This window comes from Pavona decussata, unplaced genomic scaffold (assembly GCF_977016875.1).
Source record: "Pavona decussata unplaced genomic scaffold, jaPavDecu1.1 SCAFFOLD_175, whole genome shotgun sequence".
NCBI lineage: Eukaryota > Metazoa > Cnidaria > Anthozoa > Scleractinia > Agariciidae > Pavona > Pavona decussata.
The window spans coordinates 436,640-450,469 of record NW_028145586.1 but is presented as its reverse complement, the minus strand read 5'-3'; the positions used below and the strand labels follow the sequence as shown (position 1 = coordinate 450,469).

General features: G+C 38.6%; 2 protein-coding genes across 2 annotated transcripts in view; both read left to right on the top strand.

Annotated features, from left to right (window-relative positions):
* LOC146463494 (uncharacterized) overlaps positions 1–13,830 on the top strand; it is a 333,098-nt gene that overhangs the window by 280,025 nt on the left and 39,243 nt on the right. The window lies entirely within an intron of this gene.
* The window catches only part of LOC146463495 (uncharacterized), a 38,347-nt gene continuing 26,901 nt past the window's right edge, over positions 2,385–13,830 (top strand). Inside the window, exons 1-2 of the mRNA XM_085084198.1 lie at positions 2,385–2,413; positions 5,616–5,829. The gene's annotated coding sequence lies outside the window, so the exon portion shown is untranslated. The remainder of the gene's footprint in view (positions 2,414–5,615; positions 5,830–13,830) is intronic.

Genomic DNA, 13,830 nt, shown 5'->3' with positions numbered 1-13,830 from the left:
ATTGAAAAATGCGCCACGGCACAGTCATCACTACCAAGGAGGGATTCTTTGGAAAACATTTCCACTAGTTCCTGTGAACTCGTTCATCAATTTCATAACTTTTCAAAAGATCCATAGATGTCGTGCGTTTACAAACTTCACCAAACAAAAGCGAAACCAACTAGCCAGTACGATACGCAAGTTGTTTATCCCGACTGCCTTGATCTATTTTGGGCTTGTTACAACCCGCAAAAGCAAACCATGATATCATCTCAAACGTTACTTATAGAAACAACAACTGGTGCGACTAAACACGGCTCGTGGACAGTGGAAACTTTTAGGCTATCGATAATTTAGAAAACGAGTCTGATGTGGACAAAACCTGTCAAAAAATTTGCCTTCCAAGCGCGTTCACTTGTAGACAAGCAAACTACCAAATACCCCTCCCCCTCCCCCTGACTCAATGTTGTCTTTTGGGTCACGAACAGTTTCCTGGCAAGCATCACTTCCCACATCAACATTGCATAAGGGGGAGGGGGGGAGGGAGAAGTAACTGTGGTAGTATTATGAAGGGAGAAACAGTAAGTGACATGTTAACGTGGAGGTCACTGAATCGTTTTTGGAACTTTGCAAAACAAAAGTGTTTCCAACATCGGTCCTAAAATGAATTGCAAGTGTCAACTGACACATCATCTTGTTCATAGGTTGTTAGTTCATCAGTAAAAGTACTGCTTTCAGGCAAATCGCCCCAACAAAATACATATATTTGAATTGCGGATGAAAGAATGAACAAGAAGTTGTTTTCAGCTTATACTCGGGCCATATTTGACTGCGTGGTGCGTAAGTCTACAATCTTTTGGCAGTGATAACCTCCAGCATCGTCAATTCCCCCAAATTGATAGATACAGAGATATAGTGAGGCAATAAGTAACCACCAGATAGAATTGCATTCCTTGCAGTCCGAATGAAATACAGGGGAAAACGACATTTGTCATGCACAAAACAAACTATAAAAATAGACACATAAACAGATTAAGTTTCTTCGCGTCTGTTCATGTGACCCCGGGTCATGATGACGCTAACAGCAATTTCCGGTATGATCGTTGTGAAGGCCACGTTCAATAAAAAGTGTTCTACGCTTTCTACCAAATTTTGTGGTAATCACTGGCATTGTATTAAAACGCAAACTTTTGCGAACCTTTTTCCGTCATCATTGTTCAAGTCTGGATATTTACAGGTTTGGACAGAAATAATTTAAAGTAGTCATTAAGAATTTTCGAGATACTTCTCTCTATGAATGCTTAAGTCTTATTTTTAGTCATTTGTGTCTTCCACGCGCCAAGAATGGATTTTTATTGGCCAGCTTTTGTTGAAGACAAGCAGAACAGTACATCCCTACTAGGAGAGGGCAGAGTTTAATGAATAAATTAATGTGCAGATTTGTGACTACGAAGAAGAAGAAAAAAAAGAAAGAAACGGAAGCCATTTAGGGCATCCCACTTAATTATAACTCGCACCTCACGGCCGAACTACAAAGAACGCGACCGACAACGTAACTCATGACACGAAGTCTTATGCGTTAATCGATAGATATAGAGATATAGTGAAACAATAAGTAACTACCAGATAAAATTGCATTATTTCCAGTACGAGTGAAATACAGGAGAATACCTTGTGCTTCATACCGGGATGCTTTAATTCCCGGGCTTAAATCCTTACGTTTTCACCTTTGATTTAGAGACAGAAACCATTTGTACATTAATTATGTTTCAATACGAACCGAGAGTCATATAGTATCTGTACAGACCCCGAGCATTGATGACGCTAACAACAATTTCGGCCCGAAAAATGAGTGAATGATCATCCCAATGTTTGAAACAGGGCGTTTTTGGTGTCTCGCGCTTTCAAGGACTATGCGCGCACGAGAGGCTTGGGTACGAGAGACGTTAACAGAGCAAGACGGAAGATTTGTCCACTTTACACAAATGAGAGTTACTTTACAAGCTGAAAATGTATCAAGAAACTGAAATACCCAAGAGAGGAAAGCACTCAATGAGTCAGGATTTGATTGCACTTTCTTTTCTACTTTTAGATTTTTTTTTTCCTTTTATTGTTATCAATTTGCCGGGAATCGGATTTTCTGCATTTTTAGCGATGGGACAGAATACATAATCTCAGGATACATGTGAAGCCTAAGAATTATGTCCATTAAACAAAATAGTTGAAAGAAAATTTCTTTCACGAAGAAAGTATTACGAACCGAATTTATGACAACAAGTACGAAATGCACGACAATTCCGCTTTCCTTTTTTGGTAAGTCCATTGTCCGACTTTCCAATCCGGCAAATCAGACCACTTCCATATTTGGAAAACGAAACCAACCTGGGAAAAAACCCTTCTTCATCAAAGCGTGCATTCCAAGAAGCCAGTGGTGGTTGGACACGGTCCGCAAAGCATGCTGGGACGAGTTGTCGGTTCGAGGTCAGTTGAAACAAACCTTCGTGCTGTGCGGATCTCAAGGAATGACAAATTTTCGCTTCAAAAAGGCAGGAAATCGGTTAATTCGGTAATTTATTCGATAAGTTTTCTCCGGTTACCGTTAGCGCACATCGACTGACTAATTTAACGCTCAAAACGTTGGGTTTATACGGCGATTCTAGCGATCGATCGATCGAAAGCCGGTACAACCGAAACTGCTACATGTAAATTACATGGATAATTACCACTTCCATACAATTGCAAAACCAATCCTGTCGTCCTTCAATGAAATCCTACCTTTTGAATTATAATGTACGATCACGGGCTCGAAAATCTGGCATTGAAATATTCAGGGTTCATAACTACTGGAATCCAATTATTCTGGTGGAAATAGCCGAATATTATAATACGAAATGAAGTAAACAAGGATTGTAGGGAAAAGAAGATTTTCACGGCCTTACTGGAAAGGAACTTCGTTTAACCATTCTGTATACTAGTTGCCAATGAGACTGGGACATGGAAAAAAGCTCTCACACAAGTTCAGCTTGCAAGAGTCATAGATTTTAGCCACAAAGGAGTACTAAATATATGTTTGATATAACAAGTTCTTCAATAATAATTTGTTTTATTACATCACATGTTGCATGAGGGAAATGAAAACATCAAATTGATCTTGAATGAAATAAGTCAAAAAAACCTTGTAAACAATGCCAAATACTTTACCTTCCTTTACTGGGCAGACCCTTACTTTGTATGAAAGGGTCAGTGTATTTGATCAAGGTGAGGGGCCCTGGGTGCATGCTCCCTCTTTAATTATATATTTAAAAGAAAATAAGGCCTTTCAATACAAACATCAATACACAAAACAATGTTATGGAGATTATGTACATTAGTACCCTCAAACATAGAGAGTGTGAAAGCCAAATAGTAAGGTGATAAGGAATCACAAATGAGCAATAAAAATTCAGAGTAAGTACAAGTAGCTGCTCAAAAATGATTACTCATTTCCATAGTTCAACAAACTGATAGCACACAATATAAAAATATTGACTTCACAAAAGTTTTGCCCCCCCCCCCCCCCCCCCATCCCCCTTTCCCATTACTACAGTGGTTCAGCCTTATGAAAAACTCCAAAAAACCTGTGAGCAATATTCTCTTTGATCTTGGAAGATTTCTAGTTCAGTTGTAACAAGACAGACTACCAACTATCAAATCTATGTTTTTATTTTATTTTAATAATAACAATCACATTAATGGAAACTGCTGTACATATTGCACATGTAATTCATAACTTGGCAAAGGGGCACAGTATTATAGTCACACTAGATGTCCTCCTCTCCTTTACATTTACTAGTCACTTTAAATCTACAACATATCCATTATAATTATGTGTATTTTGTACACCAATGTGACGGTGGATGACTCAACATAGTTTGCAGAGCATACCAGAGATTTCAGCCACAGACAATAGTCAAGTACAATAATTATTGAGATCAAACTTGGCAAAGGGGCACAGTATTATAGTCACACTAGATGCCCCCCTCTCCTTAACATGTGCTTGTCACTTTAAAGCCTACAACACATCCAATAATTATGTAATTGGATTGGAGAAATATTGAAATACAAATTGAGGGGAACTCTGCTCACAAGGCATGCCCCCCCCCCTCATAAATTAAGAGCCTGTTTGCATCGAAGTGTATTTTGTACACCAATGTGAAGGTGGATGACCCCACATAGTTTGCAAAAAGAGCATACCAGAGATTTCAGCCACTGACAATAGTCAAGTACAATATTGAGATCAAACTTGGAAAAGGGGCACAGTATTATACATGTAAAGGAGGAGACATCTGGTGTGACTACTTGTCACTTTAAATCTTCAACATATCCAATAATTATGAATTGGATTGGAGAAATATTGAAATACAAATTGAGAGGAATTCTGCTTACAAGGCATGCCCCCCCTCATAAACTAAGGGCCTGTTTACATCGAAGTGTATCTTGTACACCAATGTGAAGGTGGATGACTCCACATAGTTTGCTGAGCATACCAGAGATTTTAGCTACTGACAATAGTCAAGTGCAATTGTCATTGAGATTAAATTAGCATACATCTACTTTGAAGGTCATCTTGCAAATCAGCTGTCAATCCCTTTTATTAACAACACAAATTACACACAATTTATACACAATTATATATTTATACAATAAACACAGAGGTAATAAGTCAAATCATCAATAGAAATTTGATATATGCTTGACTTTTGATGTAAAATATATGCCTGAAGTGAGCAAATATTTTTTTTGTATGGGAATATATGGAAATATATATGCAAATTGTTGTACAAGCATGCAAGATATACTTTAAAAGTATAAGTAGAATGTAATTTCTGCACAACTGATTCTTAATTTATGGAACTAAGTCGCAAGTGTTTCCCCTTTTTAGTTATTAATTTTTCTGTGGATCTGTGCTTGTGATAATAATATTTCTGATATTTTAGTCGACATCTACCAACAGTCCATAGCCCTGAAGCCTCAACATTTTTGTCCTGAGGTGAAATAGCCGGTCATTTAGAACAGCTGGCTAGAGCTTTCACTTGAGCTTTAGTCGTAAACCTAGAGACAAATTAAGCAAAGAAGAAAACGTCACAATAAATCTTTATGTTACATCGTGACTCGCTCGTTGTTTGCTCCTCACAATCGCCAAACTTTAAACGCACATAGCAGAAAAACGGTGAGAGGTGCGATGGGGTGCGATGCCTTAAAATCTAATAGCAACTCTTTATTAAACAAATGGTGTAATTTTTTTTCTTGGAACCCTGACGATATAGCGTCAAAAAGCAAACGCGTTCATTGATCATTGCACGTGGAGAAGAGCCGCCACATTGGACAAGCTTGCGAGGAAATCGAATATTGACGACAATAACTAAGGAAATTATGAGAAAATACAATCACTGGTCACCTACATACCTCGTCACTTGTTGAATCCTTTCATTTGGAAGAAAAGCCGTCTACACGGTGAATAAAACAGTAAATAAGACGAAGCAATTATTCGCGTGAAGATCCTTCCTAAAAACGCTAGTGAAAGAATACGGTGATGTGATTGGCCAATTACTGCTACCATGATGCTCTTCGGACCGTGTCCAACCACCACTGCCAAGAAGCCAAGAAGGAGGTTCTCTTCTGCCTTCTCGCGTTAAAACATAATTTACTCGTACTTTTGCTATTAATATTGCAATCATGGGGTGAGAAAACCATTTTTACCGATATTGTTAACATGTAGCGAGTCGAATCAACTTCATGGACCTTGGCTGTGGGCAAACTTTTTTCTTGGATCGTGAAGCTGATTGTTTGGCGAATTTGTACGTGTCGAAGGTAAGCGTACGACAGAGTGGATATAGCGTGTATAGTTTGCTCTCTTTAGCTTCGTTTTTAACTTTCAAACAACCCTCGATTCAATATCTACTTCAATCTCTCAATGAAGATGGGTCTTAGTGTTTTGTTAAAGCTCGAAATTAGATCAATCAAGTCTTATTGTTCATGGAGGCTTCGCGTTACATGTTGCACAGATTGTTGCTTGAAATTGATACTCTTACTATTGACTTAATAACGAATACGTTTTACATTGCTATTATTTGCTTCTTTGGGTTAAGTTTAACTTGATCGCGGTGCCTGCGTGGCTCTGATTAAATGAAGTGCGCGTTGGAGTATGAGGCACGCTATGTCGGTGGACACATGCAAATTAAGCTTAATTTCAAGCTAACTGAAATGTCTCCGAAGGAAGTCTTGTTGAGTCATATTTATCGCAGAATGCTAACAGTAAGTTCAAGTCTACGTTTCCATCAAATGTTTTAGTGTAAGCTGATCAAAAGATCAATCATTTCTTCTTGGTTTGTAATTTTTTATGACGCAGTTACAGACGCCACCCTGATCTGCGTAGCTTGTCACGCATGGCCAGGCTCCTTATTAAAGGCGCGTTGTTTGTACCACGAATAATAATTAGCGTCCATAATTTGTTGATCTTAGACTAAGAGATACATTGTTAAGCCTTGAAATGATTCTAAACAATACTGCAAACTTTGTCTCCAAAAATTCTGGAGCAAGTTATTGGGAAAGATTTCCACACAGCCCCCCAAAAAATTATACATGTGTCGCTGTCATACCTATTACACAAAGAACGATTATGAATAGTGTTTAAGTCGTAAAATGTCTGCATAGTTAAAGTATGGGGCTGTGCAAAATCTTGCTAGTTACTGTCTTCAATTCTGCAATGTTGATCAAAGATGATCCAAATGACTGTAGATGCTTAAACCATGTTCCTCCACCTTCTGCAGTCGTCTGTGGTCCCTCAAAATCCTTAAATGTTATCTTAGATCAATAATTAACAATTATTCCATGAGCGCGGGTTGGATATGAGATGGTAAATAGCCAACGAGGCGCAAAGCGCCGAGTTGGCTATAACCAAGCTCATATCCAACAAGCGCGAATGGAATAATATTGTTTTATTAAATTCTCCGCGTTTGGGTATTGCTGTTGAAGTTTACTGAATTTTATTTTAATTAAAAATTTCTTTCAAATTAAAACGACCGGATTTTGAGGCAACTTCTGACCAAAACGCGCGAAACTTAATGATCACATGACACGTGCAGCTCTTTGCAAACGGAGTTGAATGAAAAATCGAAAGCGAAGAAGATCGGACACAGTCGGACATCTCAAATAGGCCTTTTCACAGTTTTCAACGCCATTTTGACGGGTAGACAAACAGGCTTGAAATAACAGTGTGTATGGAAATCTGATGTCAAATAATTTTCATAAAACATCGCTTCTGAAAAATTCATGAATTGGAAACTTTTGGCACTAGGAAAAGGATTTTAAGGACAAAATTGGAGGGATGTAGCTGTGACAGAAAGCGTCCAGTCGTGTTTTGAACTTTCCATACATTTGTCTGTATAGCGAACCAGCCGTGAGCTGCTACTAAAAATAGTTCGCGGGAAAAAATACAGGGAAATGTATGGAAAGTTCAAAACACGACTGGACTCTTTCTGTCACAGCTACATCCCTCCAATTTTGTTCTTAAAATCCTTTTCCTAGTGCCAAAAGTTTCCAATTCATGAATTTTTCAGAAGCGATGTTTTGTGAAAATTATTTGCCATCGGATTTCCATACAAACAGTGTTATTTCAAGCCTGTTTGCCTACCCGTCAAAATGGCGTCAAAAACCGTGATAAGGCCTATTTAAGAAACGTTTAAATGTACAAGTTACAACCTTTCTGAGACAAGCATTCAAGTGCTTTTGAAGTTCCAGCTCATCGAGAAGTATAATAGTTGTGCACCTTTGAGCAAATGTTTTGCTGTGTGGTGCCGAGCGAGGGAAGGGATCAAGGACGGCTTTTTTACGCTGAACTGAATTCCTCGCAGACGTTTTAAAACACTTCAGGCAAGTCCAAGTGTACGAGGTACAACCTCACTGAGACAAGCATTCAGTGCAAGTTTTTAAACTTCGAGCTTATTGAGAAGCGTAAGATCAGAGCTGTGCACGTTTGTGCAAATGTTTTGCTGAGTAGTGCCGAGCAACGGAATTGAACATTATAGCCGCCGCTCGAACGGATTTCATAGATGAACTTTTGTAACTGGAGTCCTCGTAAATGCGTAGAAACCAGGGTTTTCAAAAGCACCTGACGTCCGACGCAAGTCACCGGCTACTTTTAGCATTTGCGCCGGGTACTTTTTGTCTCCAAAGTATGAATTTATGTCACTAATGTAGCTGATTACAGACGTGGATATTTTTGCCAGGGGCCCAGATTTATATAACTATTTTATATTGAAATAGTTATATACATCTTCTTCATGTTCATCAACTACTATCCAGCGTTGTCTCTGGGTTGTTTCAACGACATTTAACATGAACCAGAAACTATTTGAGGTTCCGCGAAGTTTCTGTCGTTTGACGCCGGCTTTTACCCTTCTCATCTTGCCGGTAGGCGAATTATACACGTGGCACCTGCAAGCACAGTCCGTACATTTGGGTTTGTACATCGCTTCCTTCAAGAAAGTCATGTTGCTATCACAGATGAAAAGGCGGATACCACAACCGTGTAACGTTATTGTGATGATTATTGATAGAAATGCTGATCAAGTGATTGATCAATTGTATGAAAACCATTGTAACATTTTATTATAAATAATACGTCTAAGTGAAGTAAAAGTAGTCAGTACTCAATTCAGATTTCAGCGAGCCATGTATCGACTGAATAAAAATCGTTGCTGCATTTCTCTTAGTGATATTTTGAAGAAAACTCTTGTTTATAATTCATTTTACAATGACCTCCAAACGAACACTTTTTAGCCCTGAAAATGCACCAGAAATAATTATGCATCTCTGGGTATGCAAAATTTTAAAATTTGCCGTGACACCCCCCCCCCCCCCCTCAGCAGGAGGGGGTATCCCCCTCCCGCACCCTCTCCCCGTGCGGCTGTCGCTGCACAGCACCGCTAATGCGGTGCAATTGTCCTCTGGCTACTTTCACATTTCCTCCTGGTACTTCTTTTCATTTGAAAACCCTGAGAAACATAGAGGCAGGCATTAAGCTCTTCTTGAGAAATTTCTAAGGTCGGTTTTAACCTTTTACCGCCATGATTTGCAGGCCATCCTGAAATTTTTGAAGGTAATCTGTTGTTATTGTTGTTGTTGTTGTTGTTAAGTTTATGTGATCTAAATCGTAAAATCGTGCAATTTTTCTGATTTTAAAGGAAACTTCAGAGATACGTACCTTTAAATAGTGTCATACCGAACTTTGTGGCTTTTATTGTTGTTATATTGAGATGGCGTTGTTTGGTATTTCTTTCTTTTCTTTTTTTTTTTTCTTTTCTACATTTTTCCGAAGAAACTTTCACTTCCCGCCGAAAAAAAAAATTTAGCTTAGCGACACCTGGGGCATTCGTTTTTTATGTAAGGTCAAACTACAGTATATGAGCTGATAACTGGGATTTAGTGAACCAATCAGAACGCTAGAAATGCAATATCCGAGGCTGAGAATGAAATAATTTATTGTTATTATTTTGCAATCATGCACACATCAATGTTTTCCAATTGCATGTCAAAATTCATGCCATATTGGGTTTTATTGTATCAGTTAGTACGAGCAGTTTGATTGGTCAATTTTACAGGCTGTATTGCACTGTACAGCTCACTAAATTTGAAAGTTTCCTTTTTCTCGCGCCCGATTAACCTCAGAGATATAATAAATATCTTAGTAATCTCATTTTCTCAGTCCATGCTGTATGGACTGAGACTGGTGCAACTTACGTTATGGACCTTGAGCCCAGTTAGTAAGAGGTGTTGATTAATGGCTGGATGTCCAAAAAATGTGTTTAGGGAATGGATAAGTTTCTGTTGCTCTTGCTTCTTTGTTATCATTTATAATAAAATTTCAATATAAGGCACGTGCTGATTGGTTGAAACAGTGTGCTTTCAGTATGGACTGAGACTGGTACAACTGTACAGTATGGACCTTGAACCAGGCAACAGCACAGACACCTTCAACGATATATAAATAAAATATATTTTTCGCTCGAATTCGCGCGGCTTAGCTCTGCTTGGGCCTTCCACCTGACAAATTTATTACATGTAACCTCGCTACACTTGGGCCTTCGGCCCTCGCTTCACGAGGAATAATGGTGGAATTAATTTTTATAATGTAGAACAGACGCCTTCATGATCCTCGTGACTTGTACCTTGTCTAATGACTGTGTTCATCACCAGTAAAAGCAATGCCCTCCCTCCCCCCCCCCCTCAAAAAAATCTTTCAACATCCCTCCCCATGTCGGCATGGTTACCTGTACAACCCCAGCTTCAACCTCCGCTGCATCTCCACCTGTATCAACTCCAGCTATCAATAGTACAATGCTTGCCCAGGCAATCTCTAGGGATTTCAGCAACTCCTTTCCCACATTACTTCATCACTTCAGCCTACCCTTCAAGGGCAGTTTGGCAGGAGTATAAACATGCCAGCATCTAGCTAAATATGAAATTTAAAATAATAAAAAAAAAACATTGCAGCATCTCAACACCAAACGTATTTTCCTCGACAAACATAATACAATTTATAACTTCTTAATCAACACTAACAGTTCCTTTTGACGAGCTCTACAAAAGGGGAGTGTTAATAAATTAAGAGCGACTCTCTATAGGGACCGAGTGAGATTGAAAAAATGTGGCACAAGGTTGGAAAAATGGACCCCTTGATATTTCGTCCAGAGATAACCTATGGTATGCTAAGAATCGTGATATAAGTTTTAGGTTCTAGAGTTTTTACATTTTTGAGAAAATTACGAAAAACCGTCGACAACCGGTGAAGCCGAAAAATCACAGGAATGAGGTCAAATTTCATGATCAGATAATCGAACTCGCGTGAAGGCGCATAGCAAATTATGGTTTTTCTTAGTTTATAATGTTAATCAGGAGGTATTGCTAAGCTGCTTTGATGATAGTTTAGACTTACAATTGTAATTCCGAATTTCTGGGGAGCAAGCGAAGAGAACCGAAATTTGTAGACTTTGAAAATCAAAAATTCCATACCATTTTCAAACATCTCAAAACATACTCGGTATTATGTAGAATTCTTTCAAAATTCAATTCTAGCAAGTAAAAGAGCTGTTTGTGAACGTGATATAATTTTTTTCTTGGCAAAAGTTATTTGTGAGGCGAGCGGCTCCATGCAAGTTGACCCAATTTGACCTTTCGAAGAGATCTTGTTTAACCAGGAAATGTAAACAATTCTACTATCCTTAGCTCGCTTTCTGAGCAAACCATTGTAAAACCCTGCCATTTCCCATCAAAACTACCCAGTTAACCTGAGATAATACTTCGGTTACAGCTTACCTTCCAAATGGGTGTTTGAAGGCAAATAATTTTGATGTTCTTCGCTAATTTTCCCGTGTCTTGCTGCCGTGCTTAGCCACCGGCCTTTTCATCACTACGGCATTTTCTATTAAGGCGTCACCTTTCTCTGGGTTGTGTAATATTTTTGTAGGACCTGGATCCATGTCTTGCATATAAAGCATCCTCTGGTTATCTACTGAGTTTTGTATTGAATATTTCTAATGAAAAGAGGCAAGAATGTGAAGGAACTAATTGAACTGAAAAACAGAGGCAGATCAATGTCACGCAATCTTTACATCCAAGTGATCACGTGCCGCAAATACATCCGCGTGGATATTTTTGTCTTGCTCTTGCTCATTTCTTCATTTTCTTCCTTACTAGCATACAATGTTTTCCTTTTGATTTTCGTAACTTTTTTATTTGTAACCACAAGCCTATTTCGAAGGAGAGTTCTTTGTATGCAATACTTTGAGTCGGTGTATATACACGCAACACATTTACTCTTCCTATTTATTTCGAGTGACTGTGCAACAAACTAGAAATCCTATCTAGTTTTAGCTCCAAAAGTCAAATGCCTGGGAAGGTCCATTGCTAATGATTTCCTAAAGCAGAAGAAAGGGAATAGTAATATATATCTGAAAAAGGGCTAGTTACTGGCCGCAAAGCGAGTTTTTGTAATTTGTATTAATTGTACTTACCAATTTGCCTATGGCAGGTGTACACGCCAATGGGTCCCCTTCGTGACGCATCTAACTTTTTAGGAGTTATATGTTCAACAAGATACCTTTTGATGCAGAAGTAGACGCACGCTTTTATATGATTCTCCAAAAGTATTCCTTTGGAAACTGAAAATAATTTGCTTTTGGGTTCGCACAAGACATGTTTCTTTTCGCACGAGCAAAGAGCACGTAAAACTGTTTTGAGAGTTGCCATCGAGAGAGATCTTCTTTTTAAGTTTAAAACCGATAATTACCGAACACAAATAGATCTATGGCAAACGGTTTGTTTACCTCTACAAAAAAGATTCTAAATATAGAATTCTCACGGCGTTCGAGCTGTGATCTTCGATCGCTCGCCCGATAAGCGAAGCTACAATCTTGGACAGATCAAATGAAAAATTAAGACCACCCCTCCCCCCCATTTCAATGATGGAAAAATGGCGCGTTTTGCTTTGCGCGCGGATTCATCATTGAATTTGGGGGGAGGGGGGGTTTAATTTTTCATTTTATTCTGTCCAAGATTGTCCGACCTTCACACTGACGTTACCAGTAGCTTCATAGGTCAAATACTATAAGATGAAACCTGCAATCACGCTTTTAAAACTAAACCTAGCGCAAAGAAACTCAACCACACGAAAACAGTGGTCCTGTGTGGAAATGAAAACATCACATAAGTACTGTATAAAAGGAAATCTTGATAAAGTGTGTGTCGTGTGTATTCTATTAATATGGAGATGGAATAGGCATAGTTGCGTGTCATGACTATTGTCGCATTAGGCTGAGTTATTGCAGCCTTAGTATTAAAAAATTTTTGCAAGACAAATAAAGAAGTGGAAAACTGAAAAGGCGCCTGTCAGAACACGCTTGTACTCAATTCAAGCTCCATTGTAACATTACATTCCAGTGGTATTATGAAAGTACTGGGGAGTGAATTCGTGTTGATGAATAAAAGAAAAGAGAGGCTCTCGTACATGAGATGGAAAACCATTTTCTTTTTCTTTCTTCCCTTTTTTTTTTTTTTTTTTGTGCTTACGGGCGAAAGCCCGTGTAAATCAACTGGCTGGCAACTGTTGACTAGACTGGTGGAAAACTAGAAAAAAGAAAAGAAGAAAAGTCTAGAAAGATTAAGAAAAAAGATTATGATGAAGAGATGAGGGGCTCGAACCAGCGGTATCATCTACGTTCAGCACACTGTACGCAATACACGCTCTGAACCCATGTGCTATTGCGTCTACACATTCAAGTTCTTGTGAATTTAAAGTTCTAAAATTGTCTTTGTTTACACTGAAGACCTTGAAGCAAGACTGTAAACACTTCATTTTATTGATATTTTTCAATTCTTAAGAACTTGCAACGATTTTATTATTTGAAAGTCTCTATTGGCACGGTTTACAAACTGTTAGCAACGATTTTCCACGATTTACCACGGTTTCGTTGCAGTGAGAGACAAATGAAAGACTTGAATCAAATATATTTTACTGATAGCCGGAATCGTCAAAAACCGTTTGAAACCGTTCAAAACCAGCCATAAACCGTGCAAAATACATCGTAAACCGTCAATAAAACGTTTGAAGTATCATTCTGGAAACATAGTTCCAGTAGGCGATGGCCGGTCAGTGAGTACTGTGACCCAAGGAGTTAATATTTTAGTCGTTCTCCGTTGTTTTGTATTATGCCGGTGATGCGACCACTCATAGACTGGATAGTTTTATCGATCAACTCCTGAGAAATACCACTGATTGTTCTCTGCACCCTATCACAGAATTCTTCATACGAC